At 46.6% G+C, this 24,350-nt stretch overlaps 1 protein-coding gene across 1 annotated transcript in view; it reads left to right on the top strand.

Moving 5' to 3' along the window:
* Nucleotides 1-2,257: 2,257 nt before the first annotated feature.
* Nucleotides 2,258-24,350, top strand: part of RBM19 (RNA binding motif protein 19) — a 368,604-nt gene continuing 346,511 nt past the window's right edge. The window contains exon 1 of the mRNA XM_050749675.1: nt 2,258-2,285. The gene's annotated coding sequence lies outside the window, so the exon portion shown is untranslated. The remainder of the gene's footprint in view (nt 2,286-24,350) is intronic.

The following is a 24,350-nucleotide window of genomic DNA, read 5'->3' as shown; positions in this document are numbered from 1 at the left end:
AACACAATGTATTTACTGAGCACCTACTATGTGCTAGGCACTGTTCTGGGCACCAAAGACACAGCTGTGAAAGAAACAGACAAAAAACCCCAAATCCCTGCCTCCAGAAAGCTGATGTAGTAGCTCCCTTGTTATAATCATTGTGTATCCAGCGAGGCTTTATATTTCCCTAGGACTGGTTATGTTTTGTTATTATTAACAATCAGAGCAATTACAAATGCTCACTCTTGATGGTTTTCTGCCCTGCATGCTTCTAAGGATCCAGAGCAAACCTCAAGAAGAGTGCACACACAGGAGGCTCATCAAGCATATCACGCTGCCTCTTCTGTCTAGAAATAGGATGTCCAAAGAGGCATTGTGATCAAAGTGCACACAATGCAGAGGGTTATAAATAGTGGAAACTTGGACTTCAGCAAATTCCTATGTGCCAGAACTAGGAGGTGCCCTTGCAATTTGAGAATCTTAAGTTTAGGATAAGTACAATACATGCTCAATATATTTGAGATTTTGGAACCAGACAAACCCAAGTTTAAAGCCATACCTGCCACTTTCCGGTTGGGTGATCTTGTGCATATACCCTAATCTCTAAGTTTTGGTTTTTTTAGACATTGTCTTGCTCTACTGCCCAGGCTGCAGTGCGGTGGCATGATCTTGGCTCACTGCAACCTCTGTCTCCCAGGGTCAAGCAATTCTTCTGCCTCAGCCTTCTGAGTAGCTGGAATTACAGGTGCCTGCCAACATGCTGGGCTAATTTTTGTATTTTTAGTAGAGATGGGGTTTCACCATGTTGGCCAAGGTGGTCTCAAACTCCTGACCTCAAGTGATCTGCCTGCCTCGGCCTCCCAAAGTGCTGGGATTATAGGTGTGAGCCACCGTGCCGGCCTAATGAGAATGTAAAATGTAAAATCAGCACAGAAATGTAAAATGAGAATGTGGACATCAGTAATTCCTTCATGCCGTATACCTGAAGTGAATTAAAGTTCATCATGATATAATGAGCCAGTTCACAGAAAGAACTTAAATTTCAATTGTTTCTCTTCTTCATCCTCTTACTTGGAATGAAGACACTTTTACAATACTTATATTCCAAGCACTGTTATAAAGATTTACAAATACCAAATCGTTTCATCCTCATAATGTCCCCAATTTATGAGGATTACCCTGTATTCAGATGGAGAAACAGAGGTGAAGAAAAGCAATCTAACTGATCCAGTGTTTACAGCTAGTCAGGGCAGAGCTGGGATTTGACTCAAGGTAGTACAGATTAAAGAGCTAACAGTTTAATAAGGATTTAAATAAAACCACAGAATGAAAAACCCCACATCTAGCTGTCAAGAGAATATCTTGAGTTAAAGGAACAGAACAGCACTGAGGTGGCTGGAGGGTGATTGTGGGGGAGGGGTAGGAAGAAAGAGACCAGAGGGTAAGATGGAGGCTGATTTTGTTGGGGAGAGTTCTGGCTACGCTCTGGGAAACCAAGTCCACAGCCGTGGCTTATTTACAGAGGCCCGAGAAATCTCAGTGATGCTCTCATAACACCTCCTTCCCCCATCTGCACATGGGTTTGGCCTTGATGCTGATTTGGTGGGGGAGATTTTCTGCTAGGCTCAGGATGGATATAGAAGGACACGCATCTTTTTTGTAAATAGAGCCACTTATTGTCAAAGGGGACACATTTGAGAGTAAAAGAGCGTCCTTAATTACACTAAAGTAGCAGGCATAAACTGGGAGCTTATGGTCAGGCTCTTTTTTTTTTTTTTTGAGATGGAGTCTCGCTCTGTCGCCCAGGCTGGAGTGCAGTGGTGCTGATCTCGGCTCACTGCAAGCTCTGCCACCCAGGTTCAAATGAATCTTCTGTCTCAGCCTCCCAAGTCCTTGGGACTACAGGTGCATGCCACCATACTCGGCTAATTTTTGTATTTTTAGTAGAGATAGTGTTTCACCATATTGGTCAGGCTGGTCTCAAACTCCTGACCTCAGATGATCCACCCACCTTCGCCTCCCAAAATGCTGGGATTACGGACATGAGCCACAGCGCCCGGCCACTCTAGCTTCTTATAAACAGCACCTGGAATTAAACACACCCAGAACCTGTGCCTTGTGCCCAGGTGAAAGGCATTAGGGAGGACGCATCCAGCCAGCCAATGAGCAGTGCCGATAGCACCAAGGGGAGAGTTTAAAGGACCTTCTCCCGCCTCCGCTACCATCTTTACTCTTGAGCCTGAAAGACAAAGATGTATTTTTCTCGCTCTCTTCTAAACCAAGACTACATTTTGTGGGGGGGGCGGGGGGGGGCACTTATTCAGCTTTCTCTGGATTTTTCTAGCATTTAGGAAAATTAAGAAGTAGTCTTAACATTTTCTAATTTCGAGGAGGGATGAAAAGTAATATTGAAGTTACTTTGAGTTAGAGATAGGAGAGTGGTTTGAATGCAAACTCAGGAGGCTTAGAACTGTGAGGGAGACCTGCCTTTCTGAACAAAGGCTTCATTAGACTCCAGCACCCCTGTAAGCTGAGAAGTAAATAGAAGGAGAAAGAGGAGAAACGTAGCTGTCTGCCTAGGAAACCGCTTCCTTGAAACTCTCGAAAAGTAGGAAGCTACTTCCCTACCTCTCGGAGCCTTCTCCAGAAGGTCCTGACCCATGGTGGGGCTCTGTGCCCTTATCTGCCTGTGGGCTCCATGTAGGGGCAACACAGGGCTAAGAATGGGGTCTACTAAACTAACAAAGGGATGTACTGTGGCCCTACAGAATTCTCCGTTCTCCTAGCTCCCCTCCCTCCATGGCATAAGGCTTACCTCGTTCCAGCAGCGTAAAACTCTGCTGGCTGCAGAAATTACCTTGCCAAGGATGCTGGGCTCTGAAAGCTCCCCACTGCTGAAGGGTGGGAGGAGGTGGGAAATAACTCTAGTTGCAGCTGTGAGTAGATCCTGGAATGGGTTTAAAGCTTGAGCCTCTTGAGGGAAAGGGGTTCTAGGGGCTGCTGCAACACCTGCCCCCCTCCCCCCGACTGCCCTAGTTCTACAGGTATCTTTCAATTTCTTCCAATATACTCTTGGGCCTACAGCAAATTGATGCTGACCATAGAAGCAGCCAAAAGTGGGGAGCCTTAGGCATAGCTGAAACCCCACTGAACTGAGTTTGTAACATAGAGCTAAGCGGCCAGGCTGGCTAAGCTAGAATCTCAGCCCTGCCACTTCCTGTGGACCTTCGGCAAGTTGCTTAACTTGTCGTGCTTCTACCTTGCTGATGGTGGGAGGTGTTGTATCTATGGAGTTCTCTCACTAAAAGACACTGCTGTTCAGCTGGTCAAAGTTTTTTGCATCGGACATGAGTTTAAAGCTCCCACAACAGGGGAACCTGGGGGCGGGAGGGGGAAATTACTTACTGAAAGGCTGAGCCCTAAAACCCGAAGGTGGCTATCATATTCTCCAGGCCTGGACAAGTACAGCTAGCTTCTCTGTAACAGTGCTGGCTGCTGGTAGGGGACCTTGGCTGGGTCCCACGCAGCCCTATGGTTGCTGCTTCTCAAATTTTGGCTTTCTCTTGAACTCAGCTCATTATGGAATGGAAGGTTGGGGGTGCGGGGGTGCCTGGTGTGTCCCAGCCTTCAGAGCTAAAACTTCATAAGCTCATAATACATGAAGCTCATGACAGCTTGTGCCAAGTGGGAATCCTAAAGAGGATGGGCTTGGGGACACTCGATGGGACCAGTATACTTATTCCATGTGGCAGCCTTCCAGAAAGCCTTGTCTTAAGCCCTTGTGCTGTGATTAGCTCTGTTCAAGCACCTGGGGGTAGACTCACCTTTAACACGGTGGACTTTCTCGATGTCAAGTGTTGGGCTCAATTTATGCTCAAAAGGTACCAGCTGCTATTAGGAGTCTCATTTGTGCTAGTTATCTTCAGATGAAAGGTATTGATGAGCTGGCTTAAGATCTTCAGGTGGCATTAACTCTGCTCAAGCATCTTCTGGGCTCCTGTTCTCTACACATCTCTGGCCAAAATGCTAAGTTACATACCCTCTGAATTTGAGTCTTTGCTTAAAAATGTCATGAGCACATGGATGTCATCACAGATGTTGCTGTTGACACCCCAACTTCCCTACAGGACTTATCCTCTCAGCCAGGTATGCTTTCTGCTCTTAGCATTCAGCTTACTGCTTTCCCCTGTGGGGTGTTCCTAGTGAGCACCTGCCCCCACACCTCAACTGGTCATCTTCCAAGTGAAAACACTCTACTCCAATTGTGGCCCTTGAAGGTAGTTAACGATGCTGAAGTGTTAAAATGTGAGATGCAAGAAGCGTGTGGACAAGCCCTTAGTGCAAACTCAGGCAGATGAGTCTGAGCTGGTCCTGGGAGTCCCAGTAGGCTTGGGTTAACAAGGCATACCTCTCCCACCAGGGCGGCAGGGAGGTCAGGTGGCTGGGACACTGTGTGCATGGTGGACACAAGTCAGCAGCTCATGCCAACTTCCTCTGCAAAAATGAACGAGTCTTCTAAAGGGAAATCATAGCCCTTACAAAAGCTAAGGCAAAGGCGGATGACTGCTGTCCTAACACTTGCTCCAATTATAAAAGTGAGCTAATTTGAGTGATATACTGCAGGAACTACCTGATCACCTAAAATCTTTCCATGATTGGAGAAAAATGTATTTCTACGGTCTGAGACTCTTAACTCAGTGGGTACAGGTGGGCTTATTACATGGAAATACTGCATGATTGAGGTCTGGACTTTTTGGTTGTACACATCACCCAAATAGTAAACACTGTACCTGGTAGATAATTTTCAACCCTCACTCCGCCATCCTTAGTCCCCTGTGTCTAACTCTCAGTCCATGTGTACTATGGGCTGAGTCTTGTTTTCACTAATGTACCCCCCAGAACCGTCTGACACAGCAGGTGTATGTGCCCTAATCCCCCCAGTTTTAATGCTCTACCAGCTCAATCTTGTCTCTGGGACAACACAACCTGTTAAATCTTGGATGTGCTTGTTTGTATTTAAGTTTCTCTAGAGGGACACACAAAAGGATAGATGGAAGTTTGAGGTATTTTACGTGATCACAAGATCCCACAACAGGCTGTCTGCAAGCTTGAGCAAACAGAGCCAGTCCAAGTCTCAGAACTGAAATTTGGAGTCAGATGTTCAAGGACAAGAAGCATCCAGCACGGGAGAAAGATGTAGGCTGGGAGGCTAGGCCAGTCTCACTTTTTCACGTTTTTCTGCCTGCTTTATATTAGCAGCTTGATCAGAATAATACCCACCAGATTAAGGTGGTATTCTTACACTACCTTAATATCTGGTGGGGAAGATCTGCCTTCCCCAGCCCACTGACTCAAATGTTAATCTCTCTTGGCAATACCCACACAGGTACACCCAGGATTAATACTTTGTATCCTTCAGTCGAGTTGACACTAGGTATTAGCAATCACTGTTCATCACCACGAGATGTTCTTGGATACTAAATACATCTCAAAATGAGGTCACCTGTGCCCTCCCAAGTTACAAGCAGCGTTTCTACAATGCAAAGTTGTGCTCCACCTGTGCTGGGATTCTGGCTTCTGTAAGTCCTGTCATCTCTGCATAAACCCCACTGATCTGTCCTAACTTGGGCTCACTTGAAATTAGAGCCTGATAACAAGGTCCAGGGTGGGGAGACAGGCAGCTTATTAAGCAGGTGATCTTGATGGCATCAAGTGGACAGGGTGTATATTCCTAAGGCTGTTTCTGTAAACAGCTGAGGCTTTCCACTGGGGTCACCCACAGATGCACTGTAAAACTCCACCCAAGGTACATGAGCTGGAGCCACTCAACCTGTTGCCGGATGAAAAGTCTTGACTATTGTCCAGGTTCTTGGTGCATTGAACAAAATTGAACACCACACAAAGCAACATAAAACGAAGCAACAAAAGTGCAGATCCGCTGAAATGAAAGTGCTCTCCTGAGTGGGAGCCGGCTGGAGAAAGTGGCTCAAGAGCTGATGACAATGTTCCTGAGGCTTTGTACTAAGCTCAAAGAACTTGGTAACACCCTTAGGTGGCCTTTAGAGGCCTCCAATTGGTTCTACTACATGAAGGACTGGCCCGTGGCCAACTAGATGCCGAACTGTGAAACTTGTCAAGTGAGGATGTGGTCTGTGTGCTGCCTAATCCTGCCTAGAGCTGGCTTCACCTGCTATCCTGTCATGCTTTAACCTTTGGTTACCCCTAATTCCCTATTCTGCCTCACTTTCCTGAGGTGTGATTCTCATAAATCTTGGGAGGTGGGTGGGCTTTGAAGACCAGCCTTCTGTAGCTACTGCCTGTTGGTCACAGGCATTGTCCCTGCCTATCAGATCATGGGTCTCTAATCATAGGTAGTCAGGTATCTGGGTTGTGGTGAGCCTATTTGGCTGTAAAAGGTGCAGCTGCTTTGACCCAGTCAGGTTTTTTTTTTTTGCCTGATTTTGTTCCAAAACTAGCTGAAACCCTTGTGCAAGAATTGCTTGAGCAAAAAATCCGTTAACATTTTAAAGCTGGACTAAGTATCCAACTTACAGTAACCATGCAACAAAGACACCAGGGAAAATTGATAGGCACCTACTTATCTTTTGACTCTTTTGAACAGGTGTTTCAGGTCTTCGACAGGTTCACAGGTATAGCAGCTGGTGAGAGCCTCAGGTTCCAGGTCCGGGGCTTCAGGTATTACAAGCTTGACCCTGGAAAGTTGTATCCAACTGTCTAATACCAGTACTTCAACCACAGAAGGTGTGGCCAACACCACTGAAAAAGGTCCCTTCCATTTGGGTTGTAGTTGAGCGGGTGACCCCTCTTTCTATGTCTTCAGTATATTGCCTGGCCTGACCTTGGCTTGCTGGGTTAGTTCCTGGTGTGGGGGGAGCCTTTAAGTTCCAAACTCTTGTAATGCATGCTGAAATTGCCCCAGGTTAACTAGGTATCTTACTCACCAGCTGTTTCTGGATCAGTAATGAGATCATTAGTTAAAAGGCCTCCCATATAACAAGCACTTCATATGGGTTAATATTTTTCACTCTCAGTTACGGATTCTTAAGAGGGCTACAGTGGGTAAGATAACCCAAGTGTGATGTTTCCTGACATAGCTAACACTCATTTGAGTTTGACTCACCCCTTCTGCTTTCCCGGAGGACTGAGGCCTCTGAGCTGAATGTAAATAGCATTTGATACTGAAAGCCCCTCAGCAACGCCTTGAGTTATCTGGGAGAAAGGCCGTTATCACTTTAGAGGCTTTGGGGTAACCTGAACTATGGGATTATCTCCTTTAAAGAGGACTTGTAACCTCACTAGCTTTCTGGTAGAGTAAGCTCAACCCACCCAGTAAACATGTCTATTAGTACTAGCAAAAACTTGTATCCTCTACAAGCTGGCATGTGGGTAAAGTCAAACTACCAGTCTTCTGGATAAGCTCTCCTCTGGACTGGCTTTTAGAGGAGGCATTCTGTTTTCTGGGTGGCTGAACGTGCAGTGGAGGGATATAATAGACCTGCTTAACCACCGAAGCAAGTTTAGGGTCTTCATGAGCCCGTGTACCACGGCCAGAGTGGTATCTTCCCATTATGGAAAGGGGCATGCAGCGTTTTTATCATCCTCCATTGGGCTGAGGGAGATAGTTCTGATCCCGTATACTACCAGGATCCTTGTCATCCTCATTGCTCCTTTATTCCTGTGGTATATATTCGGGTTCTACTGGAGTCATAGAAAGGAAGCAGTGCTAAGATTTAAGATTGTACCCTACAACAAAGAGGCTGCTTTGGCCTCTTTGTTCCCTGTGCTATTGGGGTTAAGTCCTTTTGATGTCTTCTACAATGGATTATGGCTACAGCCTCTGGCAAGTACGTTGCTTCCAATAGTTGAATTTCAGACCCATGCTTTGAGGGGGAAGTGAGAGAATCCTTACCTCGCTTAGTAGTCCTCTTTCAAAACGGCAGCATGAGCATGATCTGCTACTAATGGGTGAAGACCACAGCCTCACCAATTGCCCTGAGAATCCTGTACCATATATTCCCCCAAAGGTTGTAAAACAGGTGGAATGGGAATATTGCAGGGAGAACAGAAGAGTTTTAGTCTATGGGAAAGCAATTCCTTAAGTAAGGATGCCAAGCCCTTTCTTCCAGCTCAATTGGGTATTTGGGGACAATTGGGTCTTCAAGCTGTATTTGACTGGCACTGCCATTCTAACCCTTCCAGGCCTTCCAGTATACCGTGATAGTAGATTGACCCATTGAGACATGGTCCTCCGGAACATGGCCTGCATCACTGACCACTAGCAATCCTGAGTGGTACTTAAGTTGCAGCAGCACCACTGTTAACCATAACATCCCTTTCCAACAGGGGTCCAGGCAGCATGGTACTATTGAGCTCCTGGAAAGCTTGTCTCAAACTGTTAGGCTAAAGGAGGGGTGAAATGCCTCTTTTCCTCCCTCCCGTTCCTATAACAGTGGTGGGTCCTAGTGGAGGGTTTTCCTGCATAAGCAGTAAGGACAGTAACTTGCCCCCACCCCGTACTGAAAAATGGAAATTGTCGTGTGCAATTTCCTGGGGCTCCTCAGTAATGATCCTGGACAGGGGCTGTGAGGAAGACTTGGGCCCCTTCAGTGTTAATCTAGCTCCTCCCTTTGCACTGCCAGAGTCTCAACTGAGTCCCTCAGTGGGAGTGTGTGGGGCAGTTGATTCTCCAGTTTCAGGAGGGGCTTAGTACTAGTCCTTTACCCAGTGTCTATTTTCTTGCACTTGAGGCAAGAGCCTTTGGCATCATCCTTATGGGTTGCCCTCAGATGCTCTTTGGGCATTGCTAGTGATGGCTGCCATGATTTTTGGCTTGCTGTTCTTACCTTTTTTCTCTTCTCCAGGTCACGATTGTTACAAATGTGGTATCAAGACACTGATTTTTATTTTGTGGTCCCACTTGCAATTGAGTTTGTACTGATGTCAGGGCTGACTGGCCGATAAAAATGTCCCATTAGCATAACCGTTGAGAGGAAGGGTCTAAAATTGCATGTTTTCTGATGGCCTTGTGTAACCTGCCAGAAAACATAGCTGGGTTCTCTTCCTTCCCTTGTATAATTTCCAGGACCTTACAACTTTATGGCCTTTTGTTTACTCCGCTTTCTACTCCTCCAAGGAAGTGCCTCACATTTTGCTTGCCTGTTGATTTCCACAGGGATATTATCTCAGGGTTGGTGGTTGGAACCATGTCTGGGCCCCGGGTGATTGCCCTGGGCAGGTAGATACGCCATCTGCCTTGCAGCAGGCAGCCTCATTCTTTTTCCATAGGGGTGCACCATGTTGCCAAAATGAATCGGACATCTTGATAAAGCAAAAGCTTAGAGCCAAAGACAAAACCCATCCACAAATTTGCCAGGGTCCCTAGTACTTTCACAACCTCTTAGTGTCAGGGGAGCTGCTGAGTAGGGTATTCCAATCTGGGTGTGTCGGGTTTAGTGTAATTTGTTCCTCTGGCCTTGCATGGTTGGAGCACTTGGCAAGCAGTTACATGGGGGCAGCCATAGTTCCCCCTGAGAGACAAGGGGCCCTTGTAGGAGACGGGTGGTCATCAATGTCTGGCTCAATCTTGGGACTTTTTTTTTTTTTCAGGGCCAGTATTGGGACTTCTGCAGATTGAAGGAATCTGATACAAAACCATAAAAGCTTGAACACATAGCATTTCTGACTATCTATCCTGTGATTAAGGCTTCCATTTTTCTGACCACTCCTCCTGTGGAGCTGGTATTGTGGCTAAACAGCTTTGCAATAAAAAGCAAATGTTTCCTTTCATTATCAGGGTCATAATTGATTCCAATGGCCAAAGATGCAGCTGAGTTGGGGAATCAAAAGTGTTTCCCACAGTGGTCTGGAAAAGAGATCCTAAGGGGAGGGCTTATTTGTTGACCCAAAGTTTCCACCTGGGGTGTCGTGCTGGGGAAGTCTTGGAGTTAGCATTGGATCCCCAGGGGTTTCCCCCTTCAGAGTCCAGTCTTGGTGTCAGATATCTCTGACCTTAGGTGGGCATTGGTACCACTTTTTTCCCTTCATAGGTAGCCTATGACCTTCCATTTCGTTCCTGGATATAATCCCAAGCTCTTAGTATCCCAACAATTTAGATGGGGCTTATATCTTCCTGCGTTCTAGCCCAAAACTTTAAGGTTAGTACTTCTCCGGCCTATCTGGCTACGAGAAGGTATAAATCCCTGTGGCTGTTAATTTACTCTGGGGTCTAAACCACGAAAAAACTAAGAACAACCAAGATGTGGGGTCTTTAAGTTTGTCTTTCTCTGTATTTTCCATGAATAAACAAAGGGGCATGCAGATGGTAATGGGGCTCAAATGCAGCAATTTCATTCCCTGGTCCCAACAAAGCATCAACAGGGCAAGCGCAGAAGTTAGGTGATTCAAATCATCTCAGATACTACTGCCACACACAAACCTGACTTGCATGGATACCTCTTGTGCCTGGCAGGACCTAGATGTCTTGGTCCATGACTGAGCTGTCATGGGAGACTGAGTGGTGGGTGCTGTGGTGGGTTTTAACTGCCTGACCCGTGCCTGCAAATGGGTGGCAGCTTTGACAAAGATAAAAGGAAACAACCTCAGACAACTGAGCTTACCTCCTGGCTGGCTCACCAAAACGTTACCGGATGGAAAGACTTGATTGTCCATGTTTTTGGCACATCAAATAATTGAACAAAATGTACAAACCAAATAAAATGGCAGTGAAAACAGTGCAGATGTACTGAAAGTGTACACTCTTAGAGTAGGAAAGGGCTGTAGCAAGCAGTTTAAGAGACCCAACGTTCTTCAGGTTGTTTAAGCTACAAACCTTAACACCCCTAGGTGACATTTTGGAGCCCTCCAACTGGTTACATCCCGGTTACATGGCTGAAGTGGGGCTATCAAGAGTGAGGACAATGGCCTGTGTGCTGCCTAACCTTGCCCAGAAACTGGCTGCACCTGCCTGTCTCATGCCTTAACCCTTGGTTACCCTAATTCCCATTCTCCTGCCTCAATTCACTGGCTCTCATCTTCACTGGTTGGATTGACTCCGGGGCTAAACATCTGCACTTACAAGGTTACACATGTTTGAGATATACCTTTGGGCAGAAAAGCAAGGCTGTGCTTGAGTTGAAGATGCCATCCCTTCCCTGACCTATCAACATCTGAAAACAAAGGGCAGAAGGTGAACGTCTGCCATGTGTCTTCTATGCATGCTGACTTAATCTTAGTTTCTAACAATCCTTCCCTCTCCTCCACTGGACTTGAGGTTTAAGAGTAGGGACTGCCCCTATCAGTTAAGGCAAAGGGCATATAGTGGCTGAAACTCAGCTAATCACGAGATTTTGCAAGTGGCAGCCCTAAGGATGTTAAGCTTTGGGCCCAAGAATGGTGGCTGCCCATATATAGGGAGAGGGCAAGACCAAGAACTCTGGTGCTTAGCTGTCATCTCATCACCACTGGAATGGGCTGCTAAGCAGACCCAAACTTGTCATTCCTGCACTCACCTCAGGAAGGCCTATGATTTCGATGATCTGATTCCTTGAGACACTAGGTGCTTTCTAGAACTCCAACCTGCACTTAGTTGCACCCTGCTGGACCTGGTGGTGGCACTGGATGGAACTACCACTCGGCTTTAAGCAGGCTGAACTGGCATAGCACATGACCCTGGCCACAGCTGACTGGACTGAGGAGACTCGTGGCTCTGGTGGGGGCCCTGCTGGAAATGACATGGCTTGGTGTGTATACCTCATTTCCTGTTACACTTGATATGTAATTGGCTAAATGATTCTCACTTCAAGCTAGGAACTGAGTTTTCAGAGTGGAAAGATCTCATGGATCATTTCTACTGAAGCTGCGGTGGGGGACTGGGGTTTACAGTTACAGGAGAGAGAGCCCCCTGCTTACTGGGGAGGGAAATACCTATGCCCAAAAGCAGTGTCACACCAGATCCCTATTGGCTTCAACAGGGATGGCATTGTCTTCGAGGCTGAAGAGACTCGGAGCTCTGGTGAACAAGACTGTTTACTCGAGGGACCTGCAGAGAGCTCTCAAGTGGCAATAGACCTGACAACTGCATCTCGTCTCTTAAAAAGCGTGCAGTTGGCCAGGTGCGGTGGCTCATACCTGTAATCCCAGCACTTTGGGAGGCCGAGGTGGGCAGATCACGAGGTCAGGAGTTCGAGACAAGCCTGACCAATGTAGTGAAACACCGTCTATACTAGAAATGCAAAAATTGGCCAGGCGTGGTGCTGAGTGCCTGTAATCCCAGCTACTCAAGAGGCTGAGGCAGGAGAATCACTTGAACCTGGGAGCAGAGGTTACAGTGAACTGAGATCGCGCCACTGCACTCCAGCCTGGGGAGACAGCGAGACTGTCTCAAAAGCACGCAGTTCATACAGCTTCATCACCTTCCCCTAACCTCCACCTGGCAGTCTTTATTTAACCCAGCACTCCGTGCCCCAATTCCCCTGTATGGCCTCTATCCCATAGGATGGCCCAGGGGTTCAGGTGTTCGTCAGACAAGGAATAGATCTCCGGGCTGGCAGCTCCAGCATTCCTTAGCTGGGAACTTGAAACACACTGACATAGGGCCATTCTCAGGGTGTGCTTAAGTTATTGCTGTTGTGTGTGCCAGACAGGGTCATTCTCAGGGTATGCTTAAGCTGTTGCTGCCATACAGGCAGGCAGTGGGATACCTGAGGGCATTGGTCCCTAGAGCTGCACTGATCTCTGACCCAATTCTAGGTGATGCAGAAAAATCCTGCTTTCCCTAAAGGAGTTAAACAAGCTTAAAAATAATCAGGTAGATCTTGGGATGGGCATAAAGCAGAAATGGGAAGGCCAGATGGGCTGGCCTGGCTTCTGCTTTGACGGTCACCTGTCATCTCTGATCTCCATGTGAAAGGATGTAAGGTATCTTTCCTCACAGGCTTTTATGCTAAAGATCTCATCGAAACTGCAAACACGTCATATACGAACGTTATTGCCACCTCCTTGACAGCTGTCTATAGTACCCATTTTCTTTGCTCTGATAGGACTGTCACTTCACAAAAATGATTCCTACAACTGCACTGGGTGTCAGCCTGATATGCTCATCGTGATGCTGTCAGTAACTTCACGGCTGTGACTTCCCTTCCTGAAATGCTGCTGACAATGTGATCCCTCCTGAATCATGTGCGATGTGTACTGATCTATACATCAAGTTGAAGCTCAGGCTTGGCTCTAAGCCTCTGAACTCAGTTCATTCTTATATGGCTTAAAACTAGCACAGGCTCTACATAAACCTGGATCTTCCCCATTTGGGCTTGCATCAACAGATCTAACTCATGAGCAAAAACAAGGTTCAGATGGCGCCACCTGCCTTGGGTGAAGTGTGAACCCACACCTGACTTGCTGAGCCACCTCCGCGGCATCTTTCCAAATCAAGCCCGCTGACCTGGGCGGGATGGCAACTACAACTGACAGGTCTCTTCATGCATCTACCATCTTTGTACGTGAAACAGGCTTATCAGCCGCTCCTAGTGCCCTTAGATTCTGACGTGGACACTTGGCTGCTGCCTCTTCACATTGTAACCTGCTAGTTACGTCTCTACTCCGCAACCGACCCTCCCGCTTCCTCCTCCTACCCCAGGCAACCTGACTTCAATCTTGCTTCACTAGGCTTGATGGCTCTGGCCTTGTTCCACTAACAGTGTCAGGCACAATTTCAGCTCATTGGGTTCCTGGTAGTGAAAGGCTGTTTGCCTTCCATGGCCTTGTTATAAATAGGGTGATCAGGCTGACCAGTGTGATGCTGTCACTGCCTCAAAGGCTTTCATGTCACTTTCCTGAGTGACAGTTGAATTCCAGGGTGTGAAGTATCAAGTCAGATGAAGCCTCACTTGAGAAAGTGGAGTTTATGGTGCAAAACTTTCAATAGTAACAGGTGAACATAGCAAAGACTAACATCTCAGATCCTTCTAGAGCCAACATTGGGTTGGTGGAGGATGGCAGGGCCTGTTCCAGGCACTGATCTCTAACCTTAAGTTCTTCTGCTCTGACCCAAGTCAGATTAAGTCATCTCCGAAACCAGTCTCAAGTCACCTAAAATGGTTTCTGGGGCTAAACAAGGGGATAGGTCAGTGTTGTGATGTACCAGACACTAACCCAAGAACAAATGTAAGGAATAGACAAACTCTGTAAACTTAAGCTCAAGACCGCCTCTAGTTCTACCCATTTGCATTTGGCATAAAGTACTTTGGGGGAGGCAAGTCTCTCTGCATTTTCAGTAACAAGCAAAAATCTTCAAATGCTTCTAGAAAGTATCCTAGCCATCCTGAAATGTGATCTGTCTAGGTGTGATACCTTTAATCTGGAGGATGCCCCAGAGGATCTCTCCCTGTCACATGCCTGAGGTTTTCTAACAGTGCGTTCATTTTGTAAACTTGGACCATACCCCTGTGTAGAACTTCATCCCATCTAACCCATGCCCTTGAGCCTGAACACAGAGTGTAGAGTTCACTGTAACTACAGACTTGGAGTCCAGGAAGACCCTCTGAAAAGTAACATCTAAATGAATGTCTGAACTATAATGGATTCTGCAAAGATCTCAGGAAAGCATCCAAAGTAGAACAGCTAGTGCAAAGGTCCCAAGGCAGGAAGGAGCCTTGGACAAATGATAAGAGCATAATGTGTGTATGAGGGCAGTGTGCACTTACAGGCTGAGGGAGCAGAGGGGCTAAAAACTCCATAGTTCCTTGTTAAGGACAAAACAATAAGCTTTATCCCAAAGGAGGCATGTTGCTTTCCCTCAATCACGGTCGCTCTGAATGGGTTACAGGGAGTAAGCTGAGGTATTGGTTTAGGAAGCTATTCATTTCCCAGGTGACATGGGACTTTGATCTGTAATGAGGATGAGACAAAAGTAGACTTCTCCCTTGAAAAGGTAACAGGATTTGAAGGACTTAGGCATTGGATTGAGGGGACAAGGATAAAATGCCAAAATACTAATGCTGTGGGCTGAGCAGATAGTAGCAGCATCAACTGAAACAGAAGCCTAGGGTAGGAGAACACGCAAGGGACGTGAACAAGCTGTGGAACTTTGCTGCTGGGGCTGAGCCTCTGACTAGTCATGTAACTTGGACACAGGTCAGATCTCAAGTGACACTTAGTTTCTCTTGCCTCCTGCAGCAACTGACAGTGTCCTATAGATCACATGAGATTTCAATAGTACGGTGATCCTTGGAGATGAGTAAAGGGTATTCACAGGAGTTGGAAAGCAAAGCCAAGTAACTAAAACATTTACCCCCTAGATACTTTTAAAGCGCCAAGTAAATGCCTTATAAGGCAAAACTAAAATCCAAATGATGACTGGGTGTAGAGTGAAGCTTATGGTTCAGCTCAGTGAAACAAGTCAGACCCAATCAAATGATCCTAAGATACAAAACCATGCAAGTTGCAAGTAGATAAAGTCGAGCTTTTGCAGGCTTTGCATTTCTATTTGACTTGAGTCATGAGTATGGGTTACTTACATCGAAAGTGAGAGCCAACCTTTAGGTGGGGAGGTCTAAGAATCTAAGCTGCTGATCATGGCAAGCAAACTTATCTGCTTCTGGGCATGAGTCACTTTAGCCCCCCAATCAAAAAAAAATTTCCCAAAACTTCTGGAGGTGTCTAAGCTAAAGTAGTTTCAGTTGCTTTGGCAACCTATTCCTGGGAAGTCCTAACTTCCTCTTCCGGTCCCTTTGACAGTTACAAAGATGAGTGCTGGGGTTCCTTGAGTCATTTAGCCATACCCTTTGGACATATCCTTCACATAAATAGGGGAAACTGAGGCCTGTCTGGGGGAAATTTCTTGCTCAAGGTTTTGAGCTAGGGTTGTCAGCCCTAGATCTTGACTCGAATTAGCAATGATTGCCCCAAATATTCAGGTCCTCCCTTTCCCTGCCACTCAGAGCCCTGATGAAACATCTACATTAATTGATTCGTTGATGCCGTGAATAACTATTCCCATTAGAGATAAATAATGCATGCCCTTGAGGCTGACTTCTGGTATGGCATTGATTGAGAACAAGGAAGGATGGGGTGGCTGTCCACACAATGAAGTGTCTTCTAGAAATTGAAGTGACTGTCCGGTAGGGAAGATACAACAGCATGTACACCTGGGTTTCGGGAGAAGCAACCTGCAGGACAAAGTCCACTCCGGCTTTCTTCTAGGGCTTCACCTCCTGGCCCTTCATCTGAGCCTTGATATACAACATCTCACTGCAGGCATCTCTAAAAATGCCTGCTTTCTTATCCTTTCAGAACTTAGCCAGCACAGGGTATGTGCTCAGTTCCAGCCCCAGGAGCCTGACCTAATTGTTAGGGGGGTAAATAGAGAAGTCAGACTAAGCCTTTCAAAAGGCAATGGATTACCCTGTTGGGAAACCTTTATAGGCAGACTCCTATGGACTCCCACAATCCCCTGACCTCCCTTAGCTTGAGGGTTCACTGCATTCTTATATCCCAGGAAGCCAAGTGGCTTGGAAAGCCCTCTAAGCAGAGGGAATGCCCCGTGTGTAGATCTGGGGGCCAGGTGGCACAGAGCCTGCGCAAAGTGAGACAGCTGTCCTAGAACTCAAGTGAACTGGAGAAGAGGGCAAGTGTCAGATGCCGTGGTCTTGAAAAAGTGCTCAGAACGCCAGATGAGAACACACCCCTTCACTAACCACCAGGGAATAAGCCTTAAGATCGTATGCTCTGGTTCTGTCTCCCCAGGTGGGCCTTTTGGGTTCCTGCTGTGCTGACAGGCCACTGATGAAAGCAAAGTGGCCACGCACAACATCCTGGAGTGTATATCCTAGAATGGAGGGAAGAAACTTGGGGTTGACCCTCAGGTTGAGGCAAGAGTATGCCTCTTGGCGACACCGCTGTGAAAAGGAAGTATGCTCTTGGCATAGCATAGACTCCTAAGCCTCATCATGGATCTGTAGGAGTCAAACTTCTCAGTCCAAATCCAGTCCTTAGCAGACTTAGCTGGGGTTGGTCTAGGCTGAAGACAATGCTAAAATTCTAAGCTTAGTCAAGAGGTCTTGACTGGCTTAGTCTGTGAGTACAGGTGTTAGCTGCTGCTGTTCCCAAAGGCAGCTTGCCCCAGTGTTGGACTATCGAAGTCTATTTGTTTTGCTCCACCCTCACAAGAGGGCTCTTAATTCCTACTAAATCCAAGACAACAAACAGCTGCGTGTACCAGACAAGCTCTTCTAAGTATCTCCATCTCGGATACCCTTAATCATGACTAACTTGCAGGTTCCTGGCCCACAGTGGATGCTCAAATGTAGATCCCACAATATTGGGTGTTCTTCCTGATCGACAATCCCCCTTAAGAGGACTAGTCCTAAATGTAGACTGAGGTTCAAATTCATGCCTTAGGAGTTGGCTTCTGTGGGGTGAGCTTCACTCAGATGCCAGCTTAGAAGCATCTTATCCCAAGAAGTTCTCTCTCCAGTCCAAATGATACTAGACATCAATGATGGAAACATCCTAATGCCTGAGGGCCTTCTAAATCTATACTGACAGCTTCCAGCCTCAGCTTGATGAATCAACCAGATTCATTCCTGGTCGAATAAGCCTCACTAAGAATCATTTCAAGCCTCTCCCTTTTACCTGCAACAGAATGGTAGACAAAATTGCACCATCTCAGGTATTGAAGTGCTGCCAAAAATCCCCACAACCAATCAGGTTTCCCTGTAGTGCTTAAGCTATGACAAAGCACAGACATAACTAATACAAATAGCCTATTTTCTATTGCTGCACAACACAAACTTTAGCAGCTTAAAACACCAGCTCAACTCTAGGCTAGTCATCCAGGCAGTGACAGACTGATCTCGGATCCCAAGGCTGAAATCAAGGTGTTGGCTGGGCTACATTCTCATCTGAAGGCTCTAGGGGATGTCTGTCAGCTTCCAAGCTCATTCTTGTTGGTATAACTCGAGTTCTTGGAATGCAGGACTGCAGTGTCTTAGTGGCTGTCAACTGGGGGCTGCTTTCCTCCAAAGGGCTTCCTGCATCCCCTTGAAATGGAGTATTTAACTCCATTTTCAAGCCAGCAACTGTGTTGAATCCTTCCCAGGCTTTGAGTCTGACTTCCCTCAAAGGGCTTGTGTGACTGTCAGGTTCACCCAGGACAATCTTGTCCTATAACACTTCATTTGCAAGGTCTCATGCACAGTCTGCCCACTCGAAGGGTTGTATGGGGCATACCCACATAGGGTGGAAGTCTTGGGCCACACCTGTGCGGATCCTGTTCTACCACTTACGACATCCCCTGCTAGCCTCCCTGAGGACAGATCTTGGCTCCCTCACTGACCCCAGCACCTGTAGCTGGAACATGAGATTCTGGAGCTCTGGGGCTGAGTCTCATCTTCAGGGACTTAAGTACGTTCTACCAGATAATGGCTCTGCATATATGCAGCTTTTAAGACACGGAACTCTGCATATCCCGAATTAAGAAGGCTGCCTAAGACTAAAAGTTGCATCCTTCCAGCTTTTGTGTAACATCCAAAGCATACCTAAGTCTCGCTTAAACTAGCTCTAATGCTGTCATCACTCACAACTCATAGGCAGTAATGAACTAGACCTCTCCAGATATACGACTCGCTGGCTGTGGTGGGAGAATAACTCTTGAATGCCCCTTGTAAGAAGGTGCAAAAGGATTCCTCCTGCGATCCCGTGGAAAAATCCCTATGCTGGGTGAGTGCTGCCCCCTCTAGGTCAGAGGGAGTAGTCCTCGTGCTGGCTTTGTACTCGCCACCCAAGAACTCGTGTCCAGTATAGTGGTACACTGAGGCCTCACTACCTTCTACCCTCAGGAAGGGAAGTAGCTCCTGGGCTGTTGCTGTCTCCAAACGTTTGCTAGGACTACCTACTTTTTTTTCCCCCTTTATGTTCTTGTAGAATTGTAAGGACCAGGGCAGTTGCCACATCAAGGGCAAGGAAACCGATCCTGACAGTCCTGAGCTCTCCCTTTCCTATGTGTGAAATGGAGTGAGAATTGCTCACTGCACGGCAAGCCTGCAACCATTCCTCCCTGCATCGGTAGACATTGCTAATCCATCATGGAACTTGGCTTATAGTGTGAGCTTCTACATGGATCTGAAGTTCTCCATATTCCTGGCAGCTACTAGCAGTTGATTGCAATATAGCACACACTTGGTATTCCCTTAGGGAGTCAAGAGGATGGCTTGTAACAAGCCTCAGTTCTCAACCCTCTACACTGCTGGAACAGTAGTGCTCTATGCTCTGAAACAATAGCTGGCTCAGCCTGGTAACTTGTCTTTCCCTGAACTTCCCTTGGGTGAGAGTTAAAAAGACCAGGCTCTGAAAGTCCCTATCCTTAACCCAAGCTCAATGTGGATGAGATTGGAGATGGCAAAGTTGAAGACATTTCCAAGGTGAGATTGTCTTGGGCTCATGGATCAGCTTTGGGAGCAAAGCTGCACAACTTCTAAACATGAGACCAGTGTCTTAACATAAGGTTTTGTGAGGAAACCTGGTCTCGCCTTCAGGGATGTTTTAGTCCGAGTTTTGTCGCCAACAGCTGTGTTTTGGTCTGAGTCTCTTAACCTCTTGGACTCAAAAGCAATGAATAACTGCCTATCTTCGGGCTTTCAGGGATGGTGTCGTGTGGCGATTGGTGGCTGTCAGGGTCTTGAATGGGGCTGATCTTCCCCTTTCCAGGGGGTCCTCATCTTCATGCTTGTAACTCTCAGCTTTCATCTTTCAGCCCTTCGGGGATACTAAACTCCTCTGGCTAACAGGTCCTGTTAGATGGTGACCTGTGGGTGACTGCACAGATGCTCCTGAAACCAGAACATCAAAGTCCATCAAAGGCTTTTGTGCTAGCCCCTCCAGTGATCTGGCAATGACAAACTGCTGCCAAAGGCAATGACCAAGCCTCCGGCCCTCTGGGTACTGCTTGCTCAATGGCCTTCCACACACTGTATTTAAATCTAAGCTCACATCTCAACTTGGGACTACAGAGCCTGAGGGTGGGGGAACTAGAATTCAGGGGTTTGGCTTCAAATCTACTGAAGCCTAACTTTTAAGCCCTCAAGATGTGAGGCTGCTAGTCGAGACAGCTTAATAAAACACGATATGAAAACAAATTTCTTAGCCTGGGTATGTAGCACAGAGTAACCCTTCCAACAGATCGCTGAATGCCTGCCATACTACAGAGCTGCTTTGTGCTGAGGATGCAGTGTGGAAATGTCCCTGTTTGCATGCAACGTTCTGGATGAACATACAATGTCAGGTAGTGATGATACTCCTTAAGGGGGAAAAACAAAGCTGGCATACAAGAATGTCTTGAACTTAATGTCTGACCCTGCTTTGAAGTGATGATCCTTCAGTAAAACAACTTCACCATGCCTATCCCACCCACATTTTGATGCAAAAAATCCACTGCCGACTCTAGGGGTGCACGCTTCCACCCTTGGGACACTTACTCTATATATTCTTCAGAGGGGAGAGGAAACCTTCAACCTAAAACAGAACTGAGGGTAGTAACTGGATTCAGAAAGTGAAGTGCCTCTAGTATCTGGCAACTGCCTGAAGGGTGGGGCACCATCACAATGGGAAGAACATGAAGCCTAATCATCCTGGAGGACTTCTAGCCTCCAGTTGGAGTCTAGCCTGCTGGGCTTTCTAGTTTGTAGGATACACGTGGTTGGCCTGGGGTTTTCTGAACCTGTTTCTAGACACAGGTCCACGAACTTCAGGGCAATGACCTTCATCTGGCCTGAGCAATGTTTGTTGGGCTAATGTTTGACTTAGCCCCTGGTGCCACTCAGGGGAGAACGACTCGTGTTAGTGGGATCAAGTACTACTCCTGGGTACTGGGTCACAACTCAGAAGCAAATATGCTGTATGACAGCATAGATCATGAAAACAAAGTAGAATGTGCTATATCATGCACACATGTGGAAAAAGCCTGTGATAGGGGTTTGTCATACAGGTCATTCCTTTTTTCTGAAATGGGATTGAAGGGGTCCATGGCCCATAAAGGCAGATAACTCATTGCTATATGCTCGAGTTGTATCTGGGCACTAAGGTGGAAGATGGGGGTGGGGGCATACTGAAAAATAGGATGTTCTTTAAGCCACAGCCAGAAAGGAAACACAAAAATGGCATCTCCTGAATGGGCATATAGACTAGAATCACTGCAAAACCTAGCTTGACTACTCAGCTATGTGCTTCATCTGCTTCTCCACAGTATGAGTCAGGCTGGACTTCATCGCCCTGTTGACCAGGATGGAAGGCAGCTATGTACTCCACACCCCTGGGAGCCTGCTGTGTAGCTGAGGGAAGTGAGTCGTGGGCACTGGTCTACAGAATCCTGCTACTGTGTACTTTCTGTTTATGGGCTTCCTCAAGGGCCCCAGGTAGAAGGAATTGTCTTAAAGGTCCTGGTGGAATTGAATCAAACTGAAGCAGCTTTGAAGGCCTGACTCCTTGGAGCCTTCCAGGCTCTGGTTAGGTCTCTTCTGAGCTCTGTTCTATGTCAAAAACTTTCCACTTCTGTCCTCCTTGCTTGTGTGGTTTTGTCCTAAACACACCTCCAGCTTGACCCAGCTCCTCTTCTAGGTGCTCAGCAGCCAGCCAGTAAGCTACCTGCTCCAGGGTCAGGTGGTCACCTCAGCCCAGTCAGCTGGATCCTGAATAGTGATTGAGACATGACAACATGGCCTAACTGGGAAACAGGGGTCTGGGCAGTTTGTGCCCAGGGACGATGGGTAGGCAGGGAGATGCTTATCCTAGTACCTAAAAAAAAAAAAAAAAAAAAGTGTACAGTCCAGGAAGAGACAGTCTCTAGATGCTGGGGATAGTCATCCTAAGTATGACTTGGGAACAACGCTTCAGTCTTGTAGCTAGAAATGCCTGACGGCCCGCCCCTGTCTCAGATCATGGGTGGGCCTAGATGAATGCATGGATCCTCACCTCATCCCTGACATATATCTTCAAAAATCGTGAACCCAAAATGAACACCTGAGAGGTGCTTCACATGGGGACAGTCTGTTACCCTCTTTGGAGGTATACCTAGGGAAGGTGGACAAAACATGTTCAGTTGTTTTTAAAGTGCAAGTGACAGCAATCTTTCTCTGGACTTGGCTTTCCTATTTCTAAAACATAGTTGGTCTCGGTGACTATTCAGCAGAGTGAACATCTTCATTTCAATAGGAACAAACTATTGTGTAAGTGGTCACAAAGCCTAGTTGACTGATCAGTTATGTCCATGTCTTCTGGGTCTGCCCATTACTGATGGTGTTGATGTTCTCAACTATGGGAGTGGATTTGTCTTATCAGTTCACATTGCATCTTGATGCTCTTAGGTACAAAGACAATTTCTTGGACTGTCCTTGCATGTAATACTACCATTCGTGACAACTTTCTCTGCTCTAGTCAGTTCGTTTTCTTTCCATTGAACATGTCACACCTTTCTCTTCTAAACTGACTTCATATTTAAGTAGATTTCTCAGTCTGGTTCTAATAGTCTAAGCTAGTCTGTTGACTTCAGTCATTTCAATGGCTTCTAATGGTCTGTAACACACCTACCCCCCCCAAACCAAAAGCTATTTACTTCCTTGGTTTTGGGCCCCTAAACCCATTGCTGAATAAGCACTGTTGCCTGTAGGTCAGGCTGGTGCTCCCATTACTGTGGCATAGATTTCCAGAACTGGGGCTGCTGGATTTCAATAATGCTTAGATATAACTCTTACCAGCTGTTGGCCAAGCTGCTTTCCAAAAAGGATAATTCATCCCCCACTGTGAATGCATAAACTCCCATGTGAACAAGGTACAGCAAGTTCCCTTACATGCAATAGCTCTTACCTGCAAGATCCTATAACTTCCTCTGGCTGCTCAACATAGGATTGTGGAACAGGCTTTTCATGTTTCTCTGTCCCTGGAACAAGGAGTCTCTTAGCCAGGGCCTCAGTGTTCTAAATGGAACCACTTCTCTATCTCCCCTTCCTGTAGGGAACTGGAGACCAGCAAAACAGGCTTTTGTGTGGTGCAGGTTTTGCTGAATCTCATGCTTGGAGATGGGATTCAAAGGACTCTTGAGATGGAGTTGGGCAGGGAGTCTTCCATTCATAGCTAGTTGCCTCGTGGCAAACATTCTCAACTTGAGGCTGACTTATGGTTGCATGGGGTGTGGGCTTTGACCTTAAGGGACTTGTGTCAGTGCTGTTCTTGGCTTAAAAACCTTAATAGGAATGCTCAAAGAACACAAATCCTGCCCCTTGACAAAAGGGATAGGGGAGACAAAAATCAAGGTCTGCTTCTGAGCCCCACTTGGCGCACCTAACCTTGTGTAGTATAAAGGCACTAAATAGATGCCATGTGCTGCTAAAACTCTCCCTTCCCTGAATCTCAAAAGGTGGTTTCTTATAGCCAGAAGTGAAGACAGCCTAGTACTAAGCTCACACTACCTGAGCTAGATAGCTCAATTCTCCACCTTTAACAAATCAGAGTATCACGTATCAGTCCTCTAACAATCTTGTAAATGTTACTGTTTCTAACTAGGCTGAGTTCTGCAAGGGGTGGAGACTTCTGTTGACCACTCAATCCTACCTGGGCCAGCATAGAGCCAGGAACCAGGCATTGTCTAAACTGAACACAAGTCACTCTTCCCCAGTTGCTCCTTTCCTGCTAAGGGGCAAATCTCCATACTTTTGAGCCTTAAGGTGGCATGAGATCTCTCAGCCACCTTTATTTTGAAATGCTACTTAAGGGGATGTTCACCTCAAGTAACAACTGACGCTCACAAAGTAAACATGCAGACCTCATCTCTGTTCCTGGGGTAGGGTCTCACGTCTGTAAGTGTTGGAGGCTACTACCAGAAGCCTCATTTGTGGCTTGGAGTACCACCTCTAGCCACAGCATTGTATACTCAATAAAAATAGCTCTCTAGATGGAAGTAGAGATGCTCACAGGAAACCAAGTAGCTCTAGTTACTTCTTACAAGAAGGGCGGATGAAAGTTAACTTTACATCTAAAAGACTTCCTGAATACTTAAAATATAGTCCAATATTTTAAGGCAGAGTTTCTAAATAATGATAGGACTCAAAACTGTCAAATCTCACAAGACCTTGACTCAACCAAATATCCTTCATAAGAGGCTATTCTTCCAGTCTTCTTCATTAAAGCAAGCCTAGCTTTAGAGCAGGGGCTACATTCAGTTATACTGATTTAACCCCAACTTCCTGGGACCTGTGTCATGCTATAAACTAAGTTTGCTTTGGGATCTCAAGCATAAGCCCTCCTAGGACCAAATCCCATAAGGGATGCCAGGCAGGGTTTGGCCAGAAGTAACATGTCCTGTC

This window comes from Macaca thibetana, chromosome 11 (assembly GCF_024542745.1).
Source record: "Macaca thibetana thibetana isolate TM-01 chromosome 11, ASM2454274v1, whole genome shotgun sequence".
In the NCBI taxonomy this organism is placed as follows: Eukaryota; Metazoa; Chordata; class Mammalia; order Primates; family Cercopithecidae; genus Macaca; species Macaca thibetana.
Note: the sequence above shows the minus strand (reverse complement) of the source record. Positions and strands in the feature narration are given on the sequence as shown.